At 37.1% G+C, this 27,597-nt stretch overlaps 1 long non-coding RNA gene across 1 annotated transcript in view; it reads left to right on the top strand.

Moving 5' to 3' along the window:
- Window positions 1–27,166, top strand: part of LOC122427140 — a 32,159-nt gene extending 4,993 nt beyond the window's left edge. Inside the window, exon 3 of the long non-coding RNA XR_006265364.1 lies at window positions 26,055–27,166. This is a non-coding gene — a long non-coding RNA (uncharacterized LOC122427140). The remainder of the gene's footprint in view (window positions 1–26,054) is intronic.
- The last annotated feature ends 431 nt before the right edge of the window (window positions 27,167–27,597 follow it).

The raw sequence follows: 27,597 nt of genomic DNA, 5'->3' as shown, positions 1-27,597 counted from the left end.
AGTCGCTCAGTCACGTATGACTCTTTGCGACCCCATGGACTGCAGCACACCAGGCTTCCCTGTCCATCACCAATTCCTGGAGCTTGCTCAAACTCATGTCCATTGAGTTGGTGAAGCCATCCAACCATCTCACCCTCTGTCGTCCTCTTCTCCTCCTGCCTTCCATCTTTCCCAGGATCAGGGTCTTTTCCAGTGAATCAGTTCTTCACATGTGATTGTTTAACTGCTTTCTATAATTTGGCATAGGTACTTGGTTACATAACATATTTTGATTCAGGACAGGTACAAAGTACTGATAGAGGTAGCAAAGATGAGCATAGAAACCCATGATCAGGATTGTGTGCTCAAAGTAGAGCACTGAAAAGATATTGTGTTCATTTTTTAACCTCTTTATCACCATGTAAAGTAATTAGTCTGTCGTCTGTGCTATTTCAAGCATTTAGTTACTTATTCAGATACTTAGGATTACTATTTAGCTAACTAAAATCTTAATTTTGTCCTGAAATTGCTCTTGCTGCCCTGTGCTGCTCAGCAGCTCAGTCATGTCCAACTCTGGGACACCAAGGACTGTAGCCCACCAGGCTCCTCTGTCCATGGAATTCTCCAGGCAAGAATACTGGAGTGGGTTGTCATTTCCTTCTCCAGTGGATCTTCCTGATCCAGGGATTGAACCCAAATCTCTTGCATCTCCTTCACTGACAGGCAGGTGATGCAGTGGTAAAAAAAAAATCCACCTGCCAATGCAGGAGATGCAAGAAGAAGAAGCATCACCTTTCATTCCTCATTTTACTTGATCTATGCATGATATTCACACTCCCTTGAATCCCTCAGCATCTTCACTGCCTCCTCATTTGAAAACTCTTCTCTGACCATTTCGATTTAGAATTCTTTGCCAGCTCATCATATGGTCAGGCCACTCAAGATGGCTATCTTGCTCTCTTTACAGCCCTGCTTGACCAGTCACTTACTTGACTCTCCACTCATCTTAATTATAGGGGTTAATCAGTAAGTACCTTTGTGTTTACCCCAGCCACTGGTTTCCCTGGTAACTGATGAGCCAGGGGCCGTGAATTCCCCTTGTAAATGGTATCCTCTTTCTCCCTGGAGAAGAGATGCTGCCATGTCCTTCCCACTGCCTGCTTACACAGCAGGGTGTTGTTTCAAGACGCTTTGCTTCAGACATGTAAGACCCTCTGTCCAGTAAACCATGGATGTTGCTGTTTCTAGGTCGTTTCTTTGCTCTCCAGGCTGGGTGACTACAAGGCTCGTAGGCCTTCAGGGTGCAGTCCAACAGTCATCTTCCTTTGTCTCCGCAACACTGATTTAAATCCCTAACTTCATTCTGGAATCTTTTCTGACTCCACTCACTCTTGGGTGAGTTTATGACGTCAGTACAATGCCCTCCAAATATCTATCTCATTTTCAACCCTCTTTCTGGTTAAAACTCCTGTTTCTAAGAGCAGTCTACTCCGTTTATCTCTGACAAGACCCCCAAATTGAACAAGAATTAAACTTAATTATCTCTTCACTCCCATCACGCTCTTTCTCCTCAAGTTATACTTTTAATACTTGCACACCATCCATGGAATCATCTAAGAGAAACATCTAGCACTCATGTTACTCTTTATTTTCCATGGAATTCTTAGTTATGAAGACAAGACTCTAGAGTCCTCGTTTGAATTTGAATTTCAGCTTGACAGGGCTTCTACTTACTATTGGTGTGAGCTTGGGGAAGATACTTGACTGCTCATTGCCTTAGTTTCCACATCTGTAAAATGGAAATAAAAATTGAATAAACATCTTGAGGTTATTCTGAACACTAAATGTGCTATATATAAAGATCTTAGAATGTTACCTGGCAAAGAGTCAGCACTCAGTATTAGCTTTTACTGTCGTGATTATCACCATTGTTGTTACTTTCAGGTGATAGCTCCCGATTCACTGCTAGTACCTTCTGGGGCTTCATAATCTCCACCTTGGACCATTAAGCTAAAGACTCCTCAATATTTCCTTTTCTGCCATCAGCCCATCTTAATTTATGCTTTGCTCTGCCACTTTAGTGAACCTACAGGTTTGTTTTTTTTTTAATTTTTATTGGAGTATAGTCAATTTAAAATGTGTTGAACATCTTTTCATGTGCCTATTGGTCATCTGTATGTTTTCTTCAGAGAAATGTCTGTTTAGGTCTTCTGCCCATTTTTTGAGTGGGTTGTTTGTTTTGATGCCGTTAAGTGTCTTGAGCTGTTTGTAAATTTTGGAGACTAACATTGCTAATTATTATTTGAGAAATGCAAATCCAAACTACAGTGAGATATCACCTCACCCCAGCCAGAATGGCTATCATCAAAAAATTCACGAACAATAAATGCTAGAGGGGGTATGGAGAGAAAGGGACCTTCCTTCACTGTTGGTGGGAATGTAAATTGAAGAGCCGCTATGGAGAACAGGATGAAGATTCCTTAAAAAACTAAAAATAGAGAGATACTGGAATCCCACTCCTGGGGAAATGTCTGGAGAAAAACATCCAAAAGGATATATGCACCCCGATATACATTGCAGTACTATTTACAATAGCCGAGACATGGAAGCAACATAAATATTCATTGACAGAGGAACAGATAAACTGTGGTACATATATACAATAGAATATTACTCAGCTATTAAAAAGAATGATGTAATGCCATTGACAGCACCATGGAAGGACTCAGAGAGTCATTCTGAGTGAAGTAAGGCAGAGAAGGAGAAATATATGACATCCTTCATATGCAGACTCTAAAGTCAAATGATACAAATGAACTTGTAAAACAGAAAGAGATTCACTGACCTAGAGAATGAACTTATGGTTGCTGAGGGGAAGGGATAGTTAGGGAGTTGGGGATGGACAGGTACACAGTGCTGTATTTAAAATGGATAGCCAACAAGGACCTACTGTATAGTACAGGGAACTCTGCTCAATATGATGAGGCAGCCTGGGTGGGACAGTGTTCTGGGGGGAGAATGGATATGTGTATATGTATGGTTGAGTCCCTTCACTGCTCACCTGAAATTGTCACCAACATTGTTAATTGGCTATTCCCAATACGAAATAAAAAGTTCAAAACAAGACAAAAAAGAAAATAAAATACTGTGTTAGTTTCTGTTGTACAGCAAGATGAATCAGTTATACATACACACATATCCACTCTTTTTTCGATTATTTTCCCACATAAGTCATTACAGAGTTTGAGAAGAGTTCCCTGTGCTATCCCTCCAAGCTTTTTTTTAATCTACTCCATATTCTATTCATATTTTTTGTATGCTGCCCTACTTGACCAATATTCATAAGGGGAACAAGAATATCTTTTGGATATTTCTATTTTTAGTGCTTGGCATAAAGCTAAAATATAAATCTTTGTTAAACAATATAATGAATGAATGCTCCTTTGTTTAGAACTATGATGTAATGGGGGCTTCCCGAGTGCTGCTAGAGGTAAAGAACATGCCTGCCAATGCAGGAGACATAAGAATCGCGGGTTTGATCCCTGAGTCGGAGATCTCCTGGAGGATGGCATGGCCACCCAGTCCAGTATTCTTGCCTGGAGAATCCCTTGGACAGAGGAGCCTGGCAGGCTGTAGTCCATAGGGTCACACAGATTTGGACACAACTGAAGAGACTTCGCACACACATATGCATGCATGATGTCATACAAAGCCTAAAGTTTCATGGTCATCATGTTATTACATTTATTAAATAGAGTCTTGAAAAAATGTTGCTGTTATTCTGTGTGTATTTAAAATAATTAGTAAAACTTTCGTGAGTGTGGGTGCACAGAGGTAAGCTCTGTGTATCTAAAATACTGTTAGGTTTAAACTCCATACTCCATTTAGAAGAATTTTATGTAGAATTTTACATAAATTGCTACAGGAAGTTTCCAGGTCTAATTTAACCCCTTTCTGTCTAAGTAGACTTCTTCTCACTAATCTTATACCCTTGCATGAGGCCAATTAGAAGCCACTTTAAAATGTTTTCTTAGAGAATTAACAATCTATGATAGACACTCTCTAACTAACCCTGCTAGGGAATTCAAGAACTTTAGGACTGTTGAGCCTAGCATTAGGCGAAAGACAAATATTTGACTCCCCTGTCTTTGCCAGGGTGCCCAGGACAATATGATGAACCCCTCACAATATAAGATATAAGTTAAAGCCTACAGTTTTTCTGGTTAGTCAGCATCCCATTGACTGTTAACCTTTTGAGAAAATGAAAGTGGTGGGAACCTTTGAAGCTATGACCTGCTATTTTGAAAAACACTTCGATTAAAGAATAATAATTTCTTCTGAGTTTATTCTTTGGCTATATTCTGGCTGTGCCAAGGGATTCATTAATTCAATCAGTATAAGCATTAAATTCAAATCATTCTGGGAAAAATTGTCAGTTAATTCAACAATAATTTATTTTACTTCAAATTTAGACATGACTATAAAGTTATACTCAGAGCAGCGATTCTGAAAATTGACTAAATGATAGGTTCGATTGGGCTTAACAATCAATCACGGCTCTCTGAAAGCAGAATTGTATATTTTTCTCTGGTGAATTACTGCCTGAGATTGAAGAGTCAATTTTCTAGGTTTTAAACGCTATGTGGATGGAGGAGCCTGGTAGGCTGCAGTCCATGGGGTCGCTAAGAGTTGGACGTGACTGAGCGACTTCACTTTCAATTTTCACTTTCATGCATTGGAGAAGGAAATGGCAACCCACTCCAGTGTTCTTGCCTGGAGAATCCCAGGGACGGGGGAGCCTGGTGGGCTCCCGTCTCTGGGGTCGCACAGAGTCGGACACGACTGAAGTGACTTAGTAGCAGCAGCAAATGCTATGGACATCTATTTCTAGATAAATAAAAATTTATGCACAACTACCTGGAGAATTCCATGGACAGAGGAGACTGGCAGGCGACAGTCCATGGGGTCACCAAGAGTTGGACACGACTGAGCAACTATCACTCACACACACACACACACTTTAATTACAAATACTAATTTAAAAGTATAACTCATTTTGTATATTACTCAAATGAGAAATAGTTTTTTCTGAAATCATTTTACCATTCAGTTACTATATTAGAATTTAGTTTTGTTTTTTAATCTATGCTTTAGTTCTTAATCGAATTACACACACACACACACACACACACACACACACACACACACTTCCGAATCAAGAACTACCTTGAGGCTTTGTATTATCTTTCCGTGATTTTTTTTTCTAAACATATTGGATATAAAAAAATAAATAACCAAAGCTTCCATGGGTATATAAGTTTACCATTTATATAACTTTTAATTCACAAAGCAACTTTATGGGATAAATGCTACTATGTATATTTTATAAATGAAAAATCAGAGGTTCATGGAGTTTAAAGATAACATCACTTGGTTTCAGCTGGGTAGAAAATATAGAGGGTGAGAAGACCCATGACTCTTTCCACCATGCCATACTGCATGGCATATTGGTTATTACTAAAAACAGGCTCTTAGAAGTCCCAGATAAATCTGGTTAAAAGTTACTCAGCTGAATAAACTGAAAAAAAAAATTTCATGGAATTTGATAGAATGTCTAAGATCAGTTAGGAGACTTCTAAGGAAGACCAGGAAATAAGGATTTGTAATAGCAAATGTCAGAACTTAGTATGAATCTATAGTAAATAAGACGGTATAGTACTGGTTCATGCAGAGAAAGAAAAAAATGGCCAACAGATTTTTTTGTAAGATCCCAGAAAGACACCCATTTTGTGACAGTGTTTCCCACAGTTTACTGCTTAGAGTGACATTTTTGAAACTTTCATTCATTACACTGGTTCAATCAATTACCTACCTACTGGTTCAATCAATCAATTACCTTAGTTCAAGGGCTGATTCACACTCCTACAAATAATCTTTTTCTAATCACCTTAACCAAAAAGGGCACTACCTTCTCTGCACCTCTGTAACACTTCCTTGTGCTGAGCAGCTCAGCCGTGTCTGACTCTTGGTGACCCCATGGGCTGAAACTCTCCAGTCTCTTCTGTCCATGGGATTTGTCAGGCAAGAATAATGGAGTGGGTTGCATTCCCTTCATCGAACCCACAGCTACTTTCTTCTCATGCATTGCAAGTGGATTGTTTATCTGCTCAGCCAACAGGAAAGCCCCTTACCTAGTCTTTAAAAGAGCAGATCGTCTGTAGAAGAATGCCACAATATTTAAGCTTCAATTTAAGTAAATCACCACAAAAATGTAGTATTCCAAGGTTGCTGCCTTGGTTGAACACTTTATTAACATGCCATTTTAATACATAGAATAAGGTTTATCAAACTTTGCTCTTTAAGGTAGTAATAGGTGCTTTTAGAAAGAAAGAAAAAGAGGAAACTAAATTTGGATACATTGGGCACATGCTGTCAAATATTAACTACCTTATTGGTTACTAACAACAATAAGTAGCCTGCAGAATTCTTTGAAATACCTGGGAGTAAAGAATTTCTCAATTGTTTAAGCGAGTCTTTTCCATACTTTTTTTGCCAACAGAACATATTTTTCTTCCAAAATTCTTAAATTTCATTTCATTTAGAGTAGAAAATTCTTATGGTACTTTCCATCATTCTTCTTAAAATTTAGTGTAATTTTTGTGTAAATATCCATGTGGCTCAAACATCAGAACAGTACAGAAATAATACATTTGTATTTATCTTTTCTGTCTGTTTCTGTCCATTACTGTCATGATTAGCCACTTTTTTAGATTCTTGCATGTTCCTCCAGTGTTTCTTCAAACACAAGGCAAATAAAACACAGATATATATTTTATCTTTTTAAGATTAAAGTTAACACAATATATTACATTGTTCTATAATTAATTTTTTCACTTAAATATATCATGGAGTTCTTTCTACGTTAGTATATAAAGGGCTTTTTTATTCTTTTTACAGTTGTATAATGTTCCATTGAATGTGCATGTAGTAGCTTATTTAATCACTTCTCTAAATATGGATAAAGATACTGTTTTAAAACTTAAGCTGTTACAAAAAAATGCCACAATGAATAAGCTTGTGCATCATTTCATATGGGTGCTAGTAAATCTATAGGATAAATTCCAAAGATTAGTAGGTCAAAGAGTGAATACATTTGTAACTAGTAGAAATTCCTAACTTACTCCTTATAGAAATCTCATTCTCCTCTCCCACAACCTGTTTCACTGTAGATTTGACAACAGAAAGTGCTCTCAAACTTTGAATTTTGTTAAAGTTATAGTTGGAAAATGAGAATTTAATTTATATTTTCTCTTACTATTATTTAGGTAGAGCATCATTTCACATGTTTAAGGATCACGTGTATTAATTTTTTCAGGAAATATCAATTCACATCCTTAGTCTATTTTCTTTTTGAGATTTATTATTAATGAGATAGTATCTATGAGATAGTCCTTTGTGTGTAATGAGAGCTCCAATTATACTCTCTGCTTGACATTTATCTCCTGCTTTTGCTTCTGATAATTTTTTTTAACCATGTAGAAATTCTTAGTATTTCTTTACTCAAAAATGTTTAATCTTCTTTCTTTCATTTTGTTGCTGCTTATTTGTTTCAGAATACTTTTTCTGGAAGATTGTATTTTCCTAAATGATCACAAGATCTTCCATTCCACACACTCTTCTTACAATATTACTGCATTAGTTTGCTAGGGCAGCTATAATAAAGTGCCACAGGCTGGGTGGCTTCAACAGTAGAAATTTATTGTTTTACAATTCTGGAGGGTAGAAGTTAGATGGTGTTGGCAGGACTGATCTCCTCTAAGGCCCCTCTCCTTGGCTTGTAGATGACTGTATTCTTTCTCTCTCTTCATATGGTCTTTGTCCTAATTTCCTCTTCTTATAAGGAGACCATTTATATTGGTTTAGTGCCCACTCCTATGACTCATTTAACCCTAATTTCTTCTTATGAAGGACATATCTCCAAACACAGTCATATTCTGAGATACTGAGGATTAGTGAATTGAAGGTGGGGGGACACGGTTCAACTCATGACTATGAGTTTGACATTTCTTATACCCAAGATTGTAGAACTGGCTTAAAACTCAACATTCAAAACACTAAGATCATGGCATCCGGTCCCATCACTTCATGGCAAATAGAAGGGAAAAAAGCAGAAGCAGTGATATATTTTATTTTCTTGGGCTCCAAAATCACTGCAGTCGGTGACTGCAGCCATGAAATTAAAAGATGCTTGCTCCTTGGAAGAAAAGCTATGACAAACCTAGACAGTGTATTAAAAAGAGACATCACATCGCTAATAAAGGTCCATCTAGTCAAAGCTATTTTTTTCCCCCAGAGGATTTTATTCCAGTGAATTTTTCTCATGTTTAGTTTTAACTTTTTTGTAATTTTAACTTTTTCTTGTAACTTCGTATTTTTTAAGATTACCACTTAACTTTTTATTTAAGAGAGACGGATTTATCTGGTTAACTATAAGATGATTTCTGTCTGTGTGTGTGTGTGGTGGTGGTGGGTTGTTGCTGGGATGGGAATGTAAGGAAAGAGCCAGAATAGCTTTCAAATTTAGTCTTGGATCCTTGTCCCTTTAAGTATTGCAGGATTCTTTCCGTAACTCATTTAAAATCGATGGTCTCTGTATAATTTTTATTATTTCACTGGTTTGTTGTAAAGAAAAAGTCAAGCACAGTTCTGCTTATATAATGAACATACAGAGTATGGAAATTCTCTTTCTAGCTTTCCTCTGACCTGATTTGACTGTTCTATAGAAGTTAGAAAATGGATGGCTTCTCTTGTTGCATACATATAAACACAGAAAGCAAATAAATGTTGCAGTTTGAATAGCTAAAACCTTGCCTCGATAATTCTGTGCACTTTTCTTGGCATCAACTTCATTGACTTGAACAGAAAGCAGATAGCAATTTTGTCTTACTCCATAAGGAAATTCTTTTATATTTGTTAATCTTAAAGAATGGAAATTTACAGATGCTAGAAGAGAGATGGAGGAATATCATCTTAAAAATATCAATCATCAGAGATAGCACAAACAAGACCCTTGGCTTTAAGTAATGAACAATTCTTTTGATGCTGAGCCCTTTTAGGGAAGAGTTATTGATCATGTGTTGTCTTTTTACTATGACAGCCTAGGGGACAATATTAGTACAGTTATCATGAGATTAAAGATTACACATTTTTGACTAATGTATGAAATCATTAATCATTCAAATGTATACCTGAAGTTAAAAACATATTTGCATACATTTAATAGATAAAAGGATTTTTTAAATATTTGATGTTCAAATATCTTAGTTACACCAACAAAAATAAAGGAAATATAAATTACAACTGTAAATTTTAAAATACATGTAAACATAAATCACCATAGTGATTTGTACACCATATGTACACCATAGTGGAAAAAGTTACTTTTCTTTATTGAAAAATAGATTTTGAAATATATCTAACTTCATTCTAACTCACATATATAACCATGTGAAAATATTTTATGTACCTGTTTAGTTCATCATGTAGAAGTGTGTCATCTTGCTACATTAAGAAATAAGACATTTGTTAATAAACTTTATTAATAATCTATACACACTTTTAGGAAATATCTTTCAGTGTACACTTTAGAAAACTTGGGTAATTTATGAAATTGAACTTGGCAGCTCACAAGACGGAAAGAAAGCCAAAATTTATGTTCCCTGGCTACTGTATTTCAGTAACTTGCTTAAGTAATAGCTATTTTATTTAAATAATTTTTCAAGGAGGCAAACTTAAAATCTAAATTCATTGTCATTTGTTAGAAATAGAAACATAAATATTTGTCCAAACACAAAGTGGATTTATTTTTGCCATTTGAAACTGAGGTTAAAAGCGTGGTGAAAATGAACTTCCTCGTCAAAGATTTACAATTCTTCATTTTTTTCCCCCCCATGGGAACAGAAATGCTGAAATATCATTTTCCCTTTAAGAGTACAATATTTGTGTTTCAGAGCCACACCAAACTAAAGCCATCTGGGAATTTGCCATTCCTCACTGAGTGGAGATGATGACTCACAGCTCTTATTGTTTTGGCACTTAAGCTTATCTCAACAACTGCTGAATGAATGCCATTCATTTGCCCCTGTGATTTTTATCCATATTATTTGCAATTCGTTTTCTATAAGTCTATCTTCTGATCCAACAATAAGATCTTGACCATGTGTAATTTTTTTTTAACTTATCTCAATTCCTAATATGGTGCCAATCACACAATATACATGAACCTGTGGATTCCATAGAAAGCGATGCTGACCTGTAAGACTTAGATTTCAGCTTCGAAGTCTAATAAAGAGCATTTGAAAACATTTTATTTTAAAATTCTTATTGTGTATTGCTGAAACTACACAGGACATTATTGCAAAAATCTGTGTTCTTGTTTTACAGCTTTTCTCCAATTTGTGCTTAGTCTAGGCCTAGATACCCCAGAGAGATGGTCAGTTAGAAAGAGATTGGTTCTTCCTTCATGGAAGTTCAGTCACTTAGAAATGATAGACTAAAACAGTAGTCAAATAAATAAGAGTTAAACATTGTGATAAATGCTATCACAGAATAAAGTGAGAACAAAGAAAGTAACAGAAGACCTACTTTTGACTGGGTAGTCAGAGAATTTTTCTCAGAGGTGGAAATTAAAGGTGAAAGATGAAGAATGAGGAACCAACCAAGTGAACAGGCAGAGCAGAGATACACTATGAATTGCAAAAATTTCAAGATGGCATATGTCTTGAATATTCCATTAGTGTTTACTTCTACTAATAAAAAAATAGTCATTTATACATGTTATTTACCACTTATTTTGTGCCAAGCACTGTTCTAGGTACTTTATTTGAACAGTTTCATTTAAAATTCACAACCTATTGGGAATATTATTGGTGGGTTACTATTATAATTTTTATTTTACAATTTGAGAAAGCTATAGTCCAGAAAGAGTAAGTACCTTGCTCAAATTAATTTCAGTTCAGTTCAGTTCAGTTCAGTCGCTCAGTCGTGTCCGACTCTTTGTGACCCCATGAACCACAGCGCGCCAGTCCTCCCTGTCCATTACGAACTCCCAGAGTCCACGCAAACCCATGTCCATTGAGTCGGTGATGCCATCCAGCCATCTCATCCTCTGTTATCCCCTGCTCTTCCTGCCCTCAATCTTTCCCAGCATCAGGGTCTTTTCCAATGAGTCAGCTCTTTGCATCAGGTGGCCAAAGTATTGGAGTTTCAGCTTCAACATCAGTCCCTCCAATGAACACCCAGGGCTGATCTCCTTTAGGATGGACTGGTTGGATCTCCTTGCAGTCCAAGGGACTCTTAACAGTCTTCTCCAACACCACAGTTCAAAAGCATCAATTCTTCGATGCTCAGCTTTCTTTATAAGTCCAACTCTCACATCCATACATGACCACTGGAAAAACCATACCTTTGACTAGACTGACCTTTGTTGGCAAAGTAATGTCTCTGCTTTTTAATATGCTATCTAGGTTGGTCATAACTTTCCTTCCAAGGAGCAAGTGTTCTTTAATTTCATGGCTGCAATTACCATCTGCAGTGATTTTGGAGCCCAAAAAAATAAAGTCAGCCACTGTTTCCACTGTTTCCCCATCTATTTGCCATGAAGTGATTGAACTGGATGCCATGATCTTAGTTTTCTGAATGTTGAGCTTTAAGCCAACTTTTTCACTCTCGTCTTTCACTTTCATCAAGAGGCTCTAGTTACTTCATAATGGGGAGGCAGTAACGAAAATTTTTTGATCATCAATTTATGTGAGAAAATAATTTTTTCTTTTATATAGGATTTTTTTTTTTGCTGTATGTAACCTTAGTTATCTTAAAGTAAATTGCACATAAACATTTGACTATCCTAATTTCATCAATGCAATTTACATACTTATAATCACACAAGTTAAAAAATCTTGGAATTGAAGTCATCTTTAACTCCACCCATTGCCTTCTACTACAGATCCAATCAATAGCCAAGATATATTGGTTTTACTTCCCTGTAGTCTTTAACCTTAGTGTCTTCCTTTTTATTCCTATTGTCTCCATTATAGTTACTTTCTTATAATATTTTTTAACCACTCTAAAAACTTCCTAATTAGTGTTCTGTTTTTCAATTTGTCCCCAGTTTAATTCATCTGTAACAATGCTTTCAGATAAATCTTCTTGAAGCACAGCCACAATCATGCAATTCACAATTTCAAAACTCTTCTAAAACTCTATCTTACCTATTGGATTACATCCTTATCCCTTCAGTTTGACATTCAAGACCTTCTGCCAGTTTTGCAACCAACAGAGAAAGCTTATTCCAACTCCCAAGAGTGAATATTAATCTTTCAACAATTTTGTTAGCAAATTGTCAAACAGCCATTAAAAATAAATTATAAACTTATAATTAAAAGTCTTATTAAAAAACAAAGGTAATAAATACTCAAAATTCATCACATCATAATCATTTTACTGTATATTACCATTATGCTCTTGAGGTTATTTGCACATATTGTATCTAAATGGTGGAAATACTGATAATGCTACGTTGCATCTCTTATTAACTGTGCAAGCGAGAATGTGGACTTGGTAGATTGAAATCACCATTGTGGGAATATTTACACCCTGAAAATTGGAAAACAGTACAAAGCAGGGGTCAAAATGTAGAGTTTTGTTGATTGTCTAGAGCCAAGGTCAGCAAAACATAGGCTGTGGACCAGCTTTCAGGTTCTGTATTAGATGTGGGCCTTGCTTGTTCTTCTGTGTATTGCCTATGACTGCTGTTGCACTGAAATTGAGACTGGTATTGACAGAGATGGTTGGCTCCCAAGCATAAAATATTTACTCTCTCGCCCTTTAAGAAAATCAGGGGTTGGCCATTGAAGCTGAAAAGCAGCTAAAGCTAATAGGGAAGAAGATGAGTCTAGCTCCACCTCCTAATACTATCACTTTGGGGATTAAAATTTCAACACAGGAATGTTGTGGAGACATGAACACTCAGAGCATAGCATTCATTGTTTTCTCTCTTACCTGACTTCCAAGTTGAAGACCCAAGTTGGTTTCCATCTCAAGTAGGTAATATTCCCTCAAAACAAAAGCAGAAAGAGAGTTTCTTTATCAGAACTTCAGCATGTTTCACTTCTCCTGTAATCTTTCTAAATCTTATGTGTAAGAATTTTACACACAAAAGGTAGGAGGGAGGTTTCTTGAAGAAAGGAATTATGTCTACTTTATCGGGACTTTCCTGGTGGCTTAGATGGTAACGCATCTGCCTACAATGTGGAAGACCCGGGTTCAATCCCTGGGTGGGGAAGATCTCCTGGAGAAGGAAATGGCAACCCCCTTCAGTATTCTTGCCTGGAAAATCCCGTAGACGGAGGAGCCTAGTAGGCTACAGTCCATGGGGTCGCAAAGAGTCAGACACGACAGTGACTTCACTTCACTATCTTCAAGAAGCACAGAGTATTTGTATTTCCAAAGCACTCAGGATAGAGCCTTGCACTCAGATGCTGAAAATAGTGTTTCATGAATGAATAAATTTCTCATAAGTCTCTGTATTCCCTACAGTGCTTAATGGTGCTGAACACATTGTATTCACTCAATAAATAGTTGTTGATTGATATGTTAGTGAAACATGAAAGTTGAAGAGTACTTGAAAATTAGACATATTTTATTGAAATGTAATAAAACTATCTTCGGTTTCTAAGTATTTTAATGCTTTCAACTGTTGTTTCATCTTTCCATCACAGCCAGATTTTTATGCAATGTCATGAGGCTGTTGTCTGATCAAATTTATAAGACACTTAAAAATGCTCAGGCCCCATAGCAATGCCAGGATCTAGGGAATCTGCAGTCATTTATGATTAACGACGTTCTGTGTTTTGTGAGGGATTATTAAAAACAGAAACCTATGACTTCACTGTTTCTGACAATAACTTTGAACACAGGGTCAGTCCTTCAATTTTAATATTTCTTTGTGAGATTAAAAGAAAGTAAAAACAATAGCATTGGGAGCTTTACCCAGATGTGACAGAATAGGAGACACAAGTTTTCAATCTGCTTCTTCCAATGAAATGCCACCTCATTCATAGAATATTGATGATGAGCAAATGTTACTGAGGGGCCAATCTAGTCATCAGAAAAACATAGAGTTCAGGACTTTCTAAGGCATCACATGGTCAATTCATAGAAGATGTTAACCGAAAGACTTGAGAGCAACTTAAGAGCTGACTCATAACGAACGTAGTTTAATATTTGCGTTTCCCTTCGGATGAGTAATTGGAACAAGAATTATCAAGTTGAAAAATAAAGTATTTGAGGTTCTATCAAAAACGTAAGCAAATAATGAATGTTTCTTGAAGAAAAATGTCATACAACACACGGACCATTTTTATTCAATTAATGAAAAATAATAAGCATGTGCATCAGCAAATAAAAGGAACAGAAACAACACAATAGTTTGCTTTTAAATGGAAATTCCAGGTTCAAGAACATACATAGTTCTCCTGCTATTTTCTTATTCACTAAATATCTATAAGTAAATGTTGGTTACTCAGTTGTGTCTGATTCTTTGAGACCCCATGGACTGTAGCCCACCAGGCTTCATAACTTGCCTATAATTATCTATGATAGGTTATTTAATTGTAATTATTTATGTTTGAAAAAGAAATGCATGCTTTTACAAAAATAAATTTAAACTTTTCAACTCTGCTTACTGGCAAAACTTCACAATCCACAGGAAGTAAAAACTAACTTAGAAGAATTAGTGCAGCATTCAAAACTCATCTTTGAACCAAATAATTTCTCTACTAGCATCTTAAAAACATTCTCTAGTTGTCAGGTAATGTGGTGACCATATTCAGAGGAGCGGTCTGGTGTGTAACTTTTCACGTGTTACAAGCACCTCACTGGTTGCTAGGCCACAGTCTGACCTTAAATTTGTATGAAAAATTAAGTGGAAGACCGAGGATTGAGTTGTGGTTTTTCTCAGTTTAATATGAATGCCCTGGAGTCTGGCAGGGGAAGAAAAAACCAGCTGCTTGATAGGAATTGTCACTTTCCAGTCCTTCAATGAAACAGCACTAAAAAGGATTTAGTTGGAGCCAGCTTTCAGCCAATCTTCCTTCCTGAAAATGTGATGATGTGAGGATAGACAGGCCTAAGGACAGAATAAACGAAAAAATTTCTTCCTCACTTTATTACTACAAGTTAACTTCTAGGGTTTTTTTTCTTCTTCTCTTTCTTTTTAAATGGCTTCACTTGTCCTCTTTGCTTCAAAGCAGTAAAATGACGTGTCAAAGCTACACAGTTAAATTAAAGTCCTGGACCATAAGAACAAAGATCCTACCATGTCATATTTTCAGTCGTTACAGTAAATCCAATTTAAGATAGTCAAACAGGCAATATCTGAAGAAAGAGTGCTCAGTCATAATCATGGAATTTCAAACCTTCTTTTCTATTAACCTGAACAGGATTTGTGAATTAGAGGGTGTTGTAACATGTGCTGAAATAAAACTCTTTGCAGTTAATGTTGCAAAGGAAGTGAGTTATAGGTTTTGTAATAAGACACCTTTCTCTCTAAGTAATAAGCTATAATGTTGCTTTCTACTACAGGAAAAGCAGTCCTCAATTTGTGGATTTTTTTTTTTTTTTGGTTGTTTATTTTAATTATATGACCTATCCTTGTATCCATACCTTCAGTATTTGACCAATAATTTTCAAAATACTGTACATTGTAACTAAACCGAAATGTTCTGGATGTGATATCTAAAAATGTTGGTTAAGCTCCAAGAACTGGAAAATACAAATAATTGGCTCAAAGAGGTTGTTGTGTTTCTTCTTTGCATTTTGTGGGTCAAAAAAGTTTGAAACAAATAATAGAAATGTAAAATATTTTGCTGTGTTTTGAAATTGTCCCAGACCTACAAAGTGAATCAGCAACATACTTTGTCCCCTCCCACTACAAAGGAATGTGGTTTTTAAAAAGTCCCTATGCCCTCCTGACTTTATAGTGATGTGAAATGGATTATAAACAAGTACATTAGAAATAATGAAAAACATTAGGAAATGATAAGTCTCCCTGTGAAGGTGACTTTTTAGTTGAGATCTGAATGATCATATGTGTTATATAATTATCTGTACAGAAAATTCCAGGCGGAGAGTGCAGAGGCTCTGAGGGAATAAACTTGATGCTTGAGAAGCTGAAATAAAGATACTCATGGCTAGATTCTAGTGTGAGGGGGCAGAAGAGGTGTGAGAAGGCCATTTTTTGGGGGGAGGGCCGTGCTGTGTGGCATGTGGGGGTCTTAGTTCCTCAACTAGGGAGCAAACCCATGCCCCCTGCAGGGGAAGCGAAGTTCTTCATCACTGGAACACCAGGGAAGTCCCAGAGGAGTGAGAGGAGACGGGAAAAAATAGTGGCGCTAGATCACATACTGCCTCACAGGCAGGGCATGGAGGTTGGAGTTTCTTTAACTGTGATAGAAAACCATTAGAAGATTTTAACTCAGGAGTAATATAATTGGATTTATGTTTTTAAAAAGATCCCTCTATCTGTTCTTGAAGAGAACATATTGTAAGGGAACAACACTTGAGGTCGATTCCTAATCACTCTTGCAGCTGGAGGGGAGACTATGTCAGGCAACCTTGAATAGGAAAGTGGTTTGTGTATCTGATGGAATGCGGATAAACTTCTGTTTTTGTTTTTTTTTGTAATCTGTCTTCCATGTGTGCTGTGAACACTGCCTTGCCTCTGGTCCCTAAGATGCTATTTTTCCCCTACTCCCTAATCTTCTGTAGCTACAAGCTATATGTATCTCCTTTATGAAATCTTTCTTTATCATAATAAATATTTATGGAAATAAATACACCTTCAATAATAAATCTTAACTTGGATGAAATGGTTGGATGGCATCACCCACACAATGGACAAGAGTTTGAGCAAGCTCCAGGAGATGGTGAAGGACAGGGAAGCCTGGTGTGCTGCAGTCCATGGGGTGACAAAGAGTAGGGCATGAGTTAGCAACTGAACAAAAACAGCAGTAATAATAATAGCTAGAGAAAGAACTGTTAATAGCCATAATAATATTATAATAATAATTGGGGCAGATTCAATTCATCTTAACCAAAGGATGAAGCAAAGTAGAATGTTCTCATTTACAAATAATAAAAGGAAGTCTCCATGGAGTCAATAAGTTGACCATCTGCTAAGTAAGGAAGCCAAGATTGAATCACAGCCTTTCTAACAAAAAAGTTTCTGTTTTATTACTCTAAACTGTCCTTTTAGCCAAGAAGTTATTCTTTTTGCCAGTTACTAGGGATCTTTGCAGACACCAACATCAAAGACAAGAATACTCTGTATATGCTTCCAAAGGCAGACAGAAATATCAATAGGTAAATGTTACTATTGTAACCAGTGCTGACATCCTCACTCTTAAAAAATGCGTAAAATATGAACATAAAATATCAGAATCTTACTTCAAGAGACCAGGAAAGAAAGAAACACAGCATGATGGTTAAGAACATGCCGTTGTGTTCCTGTCCGTTTGTACCATGGAGCAGCTCAGTCAGTTCAGTCACTCAGTGGTGTCCGACTCTTTGCAATCCCCTGGACTGCATCACACCAGGCTTCCCTGTCCTTTACCAACTCCCGAAGCTTGTTCAAACTCGTGTCCATTGAGTCGGTGATACTATCCAACCATCTTATCCTCTGTTGACCCTTCTCCTCCTGTCTTTCCCAGCATCAGGGTCTTTTCCAATGAGTCAATTCATCACATTAGGTGGCCAAAGTATTGGGGTTTCAGCTTCAGCATCAGTCCTTCCAATGAATATTCAAGACTGATTTCCTTTTGGATGGACTGGTTGGATCTCCTTGCAGTCCAAGGGACTCTTTAAGAGTCTTCTCCAACACCACAGTTCAAAAGCATCAATTCTTCAGTGCTCAGCTTTCTTTATAGTCCAACTCTTACAGCCATACATGACTACTGGAAAAACCATAGCTTTGACTAGATGGACTTTTGTTGACAAAGTAATGTCTCTGCTAATAGGCTGTCTAGGTTAGTCACAGCTTTTCTTCCAAGGAGCAAGCATCTGTTAATTTCATGGCTGCAGTCACCATCTGCAGTGATTTTGGAGCCCAAGAAAATAAAGTCTGTCACTGTTTCCATTGTTTCCCCATCTATTTGCCATGAAGTGATGGGACTGGATACCATGATCTTAGTTTTCTGAATGTTGAGTTTTAAGCCAACTTTTTCACTCTCTTCTTTCACTTTCATCAAGAGGCTCTTTAGTTCTTCACTTTCTGCCATAAGAGTGGTATCATCTGCACATCTGAGGTTATTGATATTTCTCCCAGAAATCTTGTTTCCAGCTTGTGCTTCATCCAACCCAGCAATTCGCATGATATAATCTGCATATAAATTAAATAAGCAGGGTGACAATATATAACCTTGACAAACTCCGTTTCCTATTTGGAACCAGTCTGTTCCACGTCCAGTTCTAACTGTTGCTTCTTGAACTGCATACAGATTTCTCAGGAGGCAGGCTGGTGGTCTGGTATTCCCATCTTTTGAAGAATTTTCCACAGTTTGTTGTGATCCACACAGTCAAAGGCTTTGGCATAGTCAATAAAGCAGAGGTAGATGTTTTTCTGGAACTGTCTATCATTTTTGATGATCCAGCGGATGGTGGCAATTTGATCTCTGGTTCCTCTGCCTTTTCTAAATCCAGCTTGAACATCTGGAAGTTCTTGGTTCATATACTGTTGAAGCCTGGCTTGGAGAATTTTGAGCATTACTTTGATAGCGTGTGATATGAGTGCAACTGTGTAGTACTTTAAACATTCTTTGACATTGCCTTTTTTTGGGATTGGAATGAAAACTGACCTTTTCCAATCCTGTGGCCACTGCTGAGTTTTCCAAATTCACTGGCATATTGAGTGCAGCACTTTCACAGCATCATCTTTTAGGATTTGCAATAGCTTAACTGGAATTCCATCACCTCCATTAGCTTTGTTCATAGTGGTGCTTCTTACGAACTTGGAGGCCTTGAAGTCAAAGCCCACTTGATTTCACATTCCAGGATGTTTACCTCTAGGTGAGTGATCATACCATCGTAGTTATCTGGGTTATGAAGATCTTTTTTGTATAGTTCTTCTGTGTATTCTTGCCACCTCTTCTTAATATCTTCGGCTTCTGTTAGGTCCATACCATTTCTATCCTTTATTGTGCTCACCTTTGCATGAAATGTTCCCTTAGTAGCACTAATTTTCTTGAAAAGATCTCTAGTCTTTTCCATTCTATCGTTTTCCTCTATTTCTTTGCATTGATCACTGAGGAAGGCTTTCTTATGTCTCCATGCTATTTTTTGGAACTCTGCATTCAAATGGGAATATCTTTCCTTTTCTTCTTTGCCTTTTGCTTCTCTTCTCATGTACCATGGATGCTACATGCTTAATAACATGCAATTTATGTTAGCGCCTTCTCAAATAGTATAAGTTTATACATAAGAGCTTTGTACCCAGTTTGTGAATACAGTGTGGTTTGTGGTAGTTATTATCTCCCTAATTTACAGTAAATGATAGTCATAGAATCATACAACTGCCAAAGCAGAATGGATCAGATAATGAACTGATCCTGTTTAACAATATCCCTCTTGATCACCTGTCCCTCCTTGGCTACATAAGATAATAAGCGCATAAGAAAATAATGCACATAAATTATCTACGAAGACCAATTTCAACACACATCCTGAAATTAGAGTTCTTGAAAATCCATTGTGGATTTTCTTTGTTGCATTATGCCAGGAATCACTTTTAAGTTAAAAGAAATAAATTATGATATCTAATTATCCTTTTGGCTGGTTAGATTCTAATTACGATCTTATCTCACTGAGGTAAATAGACATTGCTTCTAAATCAATAATTTGAGATTGATTTTCATAGGGAAGTTGTAAGGATGCTCATCAGCCAATACATTTATAAAACTGAGTTGCCTACTAAGAGGTTAACTTTGTTTTGTATTAGCATGTAGTGGAAGAATTAAACAATGCCTGATTTCAAAACAGATTTCACTTTAAACAGAGAAAGGCTGAAGAGTATAACCACTTTAGATAGCTTAAGGAAAAAAAGAAAAAATTGGGCTTCCCTGGTGGCTCAGATGATAAAGAAATCACCTGCAATGTAGGAGGCCTGGGTTTGATTCCTGGGTGGGGAAGATCCCCTGGAGAAGAGCATGGCAACTCACTCCAGTATTTTTTGCCTGGAGATTCCATGGACAGAGGAGCCTGGAGAGCTACCCACCATGGGGTCACAAAGAGTCAGACACAACTGAGTGACTAATACTAAAGGTAAAATTAAAAATATAATACTTTGTCTATATAAAAAAAAAAGATTACATTGTAATTAACCTTTAAAAGGATGGGAAAAAGTGGATGAAAAATTATGCTTTGTTTTGAATTGCAGGATGTAATTTCTATTTTCTTAAAATTTTATTTTTATTAACTTCCCACTTTTGTTACTAGAAAGTTATATACCTTAGATTCAGTTAAATAACTTACATTCAGTTTTCAGAAACACTTATCTGATGTTTAAAAAATCTTATGAGCTTTTTGATACATGTTATGCAAAATCTGAAAGCTATATTTTTCCACCACTATAAAGCTGGGTTCACATTTGGAAAGATGGGTTGGTTACTCAATCATAACTGACAAATCTTTATGATATGATTACTCACAGTCTGTCCAGATTCAAATAAATTGAATAAAATAATTTGAATGCAGTGTAGGGATTTTGCATTATAGAGCAGTTCATGTTTATGATATACATACTTTGATTTACAACAGTTAAGCTACTGTGGGATTTTGGAAAATAAATTAAATAGATGTATCTTTTTAAGCAATTATGTGAAACATTACATTTCAAAAGAAAACTTACTACTTTTCTACATAAAAATGGAATATTCAGTCATCTAAGTATTTGGACTATATAACAAATATCAAGCTATTAAGTAACATGGACATTTTACGAAGTATCAAAATGATAGAATTTTATTTTACTTTTTACTCAGATTTTGGTTATCTTTAGAAATAGTATTAAATTCAAATTCAGCTAAATATTTTTTTAAACAGCATTATTTATTTTTAATTTTTTATATCTTGAAATTATGATAACACATTTACAGGAGACTTGGAAAATACCAAAAAAAGTTACATATAGTTCTACTATATATTTCAATTTTTTTTAAGTAAATAAAGATTTTTAGTTGGAGTTTCAATATTAAGCTCTTGAAAATTAATAGAATGAATAAAGAGAAAAGTAGAAGGATATAGTAGACCTGAAAAGCACTATGAATCAATTCAACATAATTAAGATTTATGCAGTTTTCACACAAAAGCAGAATACAAATTCTATTCCAATGTTCCCATAGACTGTAAACCAGGAGACACTGGAACATAGGGACATAAAATAAGGTGTAAAAATTTCATGCTGTAAAGGTTTTGAGATCATACAGAATTGGTTCTGTCGAATTATGTTAGGAATCAGTATCAAAAGATATTTGAAAATAACCTACATATTTTCAAGTGCAGTGTGACATTTACCAAGAGAGATCTTTGACTTAGCCTTTGAAAGCCTCAATAAAGTTAAAAGACTGAAAAATCACAGAGGGTGATTGAAGAGAAGAAAGCATTTAAGTGAGAAGTTAAATTTATCAAATTTTTCAAGAAACTTCTCAAAATGATAAATTAATATCAAAGATGCTTTAAACACCTCATGTATTTGAAAATTAAATGTACAGTTTTAAATGATGGGTGTATCTAAGAAGCCCTAATGAGGAAAATTAGAAAATATTTGTAGCAGAATAAAAATGAAAAAAGATTTATCAGAATTTGTTGCATGGAGCTGAAGCTGTTCAATATAACTAAATACAATGTGGAATCTTGAATAAGGTGTGAAAACTATGGACTCTAGCATAAAATTTTGTGAAATTTGAGCAAAATCTGTGCCTTAGTTAATAATACTGTATCATATATTAATTTCCTGAAAAAAAAAAAAAAAAAACCAAACAACCAGCCAGCATTATTTAAAGTGAAAAGCACAGTTCTCTTTGTTTTAATAGAGCAATGATTTTCATTGTGAGTTGATTTTGTCCCCAAGGGAATGCGTGGTACCATCTGGAGACATTTTGGTGGTTGTCCATAGTACAAATTTGAGAAATTCTGCAGTATAGAAGTATTAAGGAACCTTAATATGAGAGAGTGCTTTAAAGATGAAATAAGTTAAGCATTAAGAAGTTGGGGCCTGGGTCTATCCGGCGACTAATTGTCTTATACATTGTAGAACTTAGTAAATATTTGTTGAATAAATACATTAACAAACAACAGTGTTAGTTGCTCAGTTGCGTCTGACTCTTTGAGACCCCCATGGACTGTAGCCCATAAGCTCCTCTGTCCATGGAATTCATCAGAAGAGTATACATTGGCGTGGGTAGCCATTCCCTTCTTCAGAGCATCTTCCTGGCCCAGGAATCGAACCTGGGTCTTTTGCATTGCAGGCAGATTCTTGACCATCTGAGCCACCAGGGAAGTCCCATTAATTGTCTTATACATTGTAGAACCTTGGTAAATATTCGTTGAGTAGATACATTAACAAACAGGTAAAATGCAACAATTGTTCCTGAAGCCTCCTTTGTTTTTTTTTGTATATAAAAGGACACGCGTAGTTATTCCTTTCTACACCAAAACTGGTTAGTAATCATTGCTGAAGGGCAACATATCTTATTTAATATATGGGAAACATATTTAGGATTATGTTTATGACATACTTCAGAATGCATGTAAATGAAGAGTTGAAATATGTTTTGCTCTTTCTAGTATACAGGACATATTAAGATGGATTTGGAAATACATACATGTAGCCATTTTATTAGACTGTGAAATTACTGCTCATTCTTATGGAAAAATAAAATTTGTGAAAAGGGCCTTTTTGCAATTTTTAGTCATAAATGAGAATTTTTATATACCCCAGGCAGTAATATTACTTATAAATTTATACCATACACCACTTAAACTTTTTTTTTTTATTAAGAGGAGTGATCAGAGTCAAAACCATATGCTGTGGCTTTTGCCCTATGGAACTTTCAAATATACTGCAAGAATAATTATTCCTACTTAATGGAGTTACAGAAGAGAATGTGGTGCTGGATGGTAAGACGTACGTAATCTAATGAAAACCCTCTGTAAACTCTCTAAGGGCGTGTGCTAGGAGTTTTGAGTTTTGTGGGTTTTCTCTTATTAAAAGACTAAATAGCAGTTGAAATCTCTAGGAGAATAAATGGATGCTAAGGATTCAAAAACTTTCCCTCTCAGAGGATTCCACTGTAAGTGAATAATAAAGAATACGGTCCTTTGGGAAATCAATGTCTTTATGAGAAAGAGAGAGGAAGAGAGAGAGGGAGGGAGAAAGACTTTTAATTTTTATTATAGTTCTCAAAAATATATCAGGTTGAATTTTTCTTTATTTGGAAAGTAAAACATAAATGTAGACCCTCATCATTTTCTTTTGATTAGCCTCCTCGGTGTCGTCTTGCTCAGCCTCTTTTCCATCCAGCCCATTCTTCAGAGCTTTGTCTGTTTTATGTTTTCAAAAGCACAGATCTGTAGGTGCCTGTCCCCAGACTCAAGATACTTGACCGCCTTAACATGGCAGAAAAGTTCTTTTAAAATTCACCCCTTACTCTTCTTTCCAACCCTGATCCCACCACTCATGCACTATGCATACATGCCTTTACCTGTCTCTATAAATGCCGTGATCTTCTGTGCTTTTATGTCTGTTTTTTCTTCTTTTCTAGCTGGGTAATGTCAAGGTATCTTTCAAATAGCAAATCTCTAAAAGTCTTCCCTAAACTGTCTTTGATTTCTCTTCCCTGTGTTCCTGAAAGAATTTCTACAAACTTATATTAAAGGATTTACCACATACTAAAATTATGTTTATTTATTTTCTCATTGGCTGCCACATCTATGAAAGAAGGGGTATATATCATCAATCTTTGTACCCCTGCTGCCAATGCCTGGCACATAAATTTTTAAAAATTCAAAGGTGAACCACCTATGAGAATGGATGAAATTTAAAAACTAACCAAATCAAGTTAGTCAAGGCAAAGATGCAAAAGAACTAGAACTCCCATACACTGCTGATAAGGATGGAAAATAGTTTGGAGAATGGTTTGGCAGTTTCTTAAATAATTAAACACATACTTCCATACAACCTGGCCATTCCATTCCTAGATGGAATGTCCATACAAAAACTTGTACATCAATGTTCATAGCAGCTTTAATACCCCCCAAGTAGAAACAAGCCCAATTTACATCAGCAGGTGAATTGATAAACTGGTATATCCATACAATGGAATACTACTTACAGCAATATGAGTGAACTATGGAGAAATGCAATAATGTGAATAAATCTCAAAATAATCATGCAGCCAGATAAAAACATACATGCTTGAGTCAATATTAATTTGCTGTTAAAATGCAAATTCTCCTACAGTGACAGAAACTAGCCTTATGGTTGCATGGCTGGGGTTGGGGTGAGTACTGAAGAGTTGAGGAAAGGGTCGGGAAGGAAGGGTTGAGGAAAACTCTGAGTGTGATGCATATATTCACTATCTTGATTTTGGTGATGGTTTGATGTTTGTAAACATATGTAAAGACTTGTATTCTAAATATATGCTGTATGTTCAGAGTCAATTATAGCTCAATAAAGCTTTTTTTTTTTTTTAAACAAGTCAAAGAATAAGAAGGCAAATCTTGATGAAAAGACATTTTGCAAGGACTTTACAAGGTAGATGCTACTGGTTTTCTTAGGATGTATCTGGGCTGTGCTTAGTCGCTCAGCCGTGTCCGACTTTTTACAACCGCATGGACCATAGCCCACCAGGCTACTCTGTCCATGGGGATTCTCCAGGCAAGAAAACTGGGATGGGTTGCCGTGTCCTCCTGTGGGGGATCTTCCTAACCCAGTGATCAAACCCAGGTCTCCCACACTGCAGGCAGATTCTTCACTGTCTGAGCCACCAGAGAAGCCCAAGAATCCTGGAACGGGCAGTTTATCCCTTCTCCAGGGGAGCTTCCTGACCCAGGAATCGAACCAGGGTCTCTTGCATTTTAGGTGGATTCTTTACCAGCTGAGCTACCAGATATATATATATATATATATACACACACACATAATTTGACAATACATATTTCCTTTTTTCAAGAACAGACAGAATTATTGATTTGGGATAGTATATAATCAAGCCCTGTTCTTCTGTTCTTCTCCATTAAAAAATTTTAAATTCTTCTCTGTTAATAAAATATATGATTATTTAATATCTATATTTACTGTGATGTCATGGTAGAAAAAAAATAAACTGAGCATAAGTCTAATAGTTCTGCTAAGACCATTGTGTGCCCTTCAGTATGTATCTAAACTCACTGGGCATCACTTCATTTTGTAAAATAAGGCTGTTGGTGTACTGTGAATGTGTGTGTTGCGTGTGCTTAATTGTTCAGGTCTGTCTGACTCTTTGTGACCCCATGGGCTGTAGCCAGCCAGGATCCTCTGTCCATGGAATTTCTCAGGCAAAAATACTGGAGTGGGTTGCGGAGCTCTCCTGCAGGGGATCTTCCTGACTCAGGGTATCTTCTCTCCCCAAGGATCCCAACCATAGTCTGCATCTTGTGCATTGCAGGCAAATTCTTTACCGCTGAGCCATCGGGGATTACCGTTCAACAAATATTGAGGTTACAAAAACACTTAGAAAAGGCAGTTAAAAAAATTTTTTTTTCTTTTTTAGGTCCCACTGTTCAGCATGTGGGATCTTAGTTCTCCCGCTAGAGACCAAACTTGGCACGCCTCTGCCGTGGAAGCCTGGAGGTTTAACCACTGGCTTGCCAGGGAAGCCCCAGAAAGGTTACTTTTTACAAAGACCCTTAGGAAAGTGGTGGAAGTGTTAAAAGATAAACTGAGGGAAATTAACATGTTCAAGTTTATTTGAATATATACACAGGTAGAAATCCCGCAGGAGCAAGCCGGAAGTGGCTGGGCCTGGGCGCGCACTCTTCCGGTCGCAGCCAGCAAAGGCTTTTACGGAGCGCTGTTGGCGGGAAATCTCTGGCAGCTTCCCAGGTGAAATCTAAAGCGGACCGCAGCACAAGGAGGGCAAGGAGAGAGAGAGGCAGCCACTCCAGACTGGTAAGTGGCTGGTTTAATAAGCGAGGGAACTTACCTAGGAGGCTTGTCTTGGCGCTGCAAGCTGAGGGTGTGGATCTCTGCTTCCTTCCCACCTGCCCACCGTGTCTTAGAATTTTATACAGAGGTTCAGTCTGTACCAGCCACGTGATCTCAGAACGCAATGCTCTCTCAAGGCTGAGACTTTGAAAATGGCTCCAGCCACTGCAATGGTGAGCAGAAGGTGCGTTCCAAGGACAGGGGAGGGGTCCCAGCACCCTGCTTGGGTCTAGTTCCCCGGTCAACTCTGAATCACATCCTCTAGATCAGGGATCCCCACCCTCCGGGATCTGAGGTGGAGCTGATGCTGTGGTAATGGAATTATAGGGCACAATAAATGTAATGCACTTTAATCTTCCAGAAAACATCCCATCGTCCTCCCCCAATCCTCCCTTTAAAAATGATCTTCTGGGACACCTGTCCCTGGTGGTGCCAAAAAGATTGGGAACCTGCGGCTCTACATCACCCCCTACAAGTAAATGCAGGAGCAAAACAAGGAAATTATTTGATTGGCTGTAGCTTAAGTGGTTGCCTTATTTGGAAGGCCTAATTGGTTCTTTGTGCTTGGTTATTCTTAAATTTTGTCCTCTCCAGTGCCGCTGCCTTCAGAGGAATTGGCTCTGGCTTAGTTTCCGTTGCTCATGAGGGTACCAAAGCTTCAGACTCAGTCTAGTGGCCTATTTGTTTAATTAGTTAAACAGTAGATGAAATTCAGGGTCTCTCAAGAAGTTTAAACTCTGGAAGGGAGATGAGGGCATGCATAAATCATTTTAAAAGCATGCTAGGTACAAGTAGGACCTACTATATGCAGTAAGTAAGTAAGTGTAGCCACTCAGTCGTGTCTGACTCTTTGCGACCCGGTGGACTATAGCTTACCAGGCTTCTCCGTCCATGGGATTTTCCAGGCAAGAATACTGGAGTGGGTTGCCATTTCCTTCTCCAGGAGATCTTCCCGACCCAGGGATTGAACCTGGGTCTCCCACGTTGTAGGCACACGCTTTACCGTCTGAGCCACCAGCAGTACAGGAGCCAAATACTCTGAGAGGCCAGGGAGATCCCTGCTGACTGGAGAATGAGAAGCTTGAGAAGAGTGTCTTATTGGATTCAGCCCTTGAGGGGTGGGTTGGCTTCCACTAAGGTTGGGCCTGCTGTTGTGGCAACACATAGTCTAAAGATAAAGGGCCCAAACAGATGCGGAAAAGATAATCTAAACAGAGGTGACCTGGCAACTGTACACAGAGTGGGTTTGACTGGAGCAAACTATTAAAAACAAGGGAGGGTTTGGAAAGATTCAGCGTAAATTCCAGACGGTCTTGAATGCC

This window comes from Cervus canadensis, chromosome 25 (assembly GCF_019320065.1).
Source record: "Cervus canadensis isolate Bull #8, Minnesota chromosome 25, ASM1932006v1, whole genome shotgun sequence".
In the NCBI taxonomy this organism is placed as follows: domain Eukaryota; kingdom Metazoa; phylum Chordata; class Mammalia; order Artiodactyla; family Cervidae; genus Cervus; species Cervus canadensis.
Note: the sequence above shows the minus strand (reverse complement) of the source record. Positions and strands in the feature narration are given on the sequence as shown.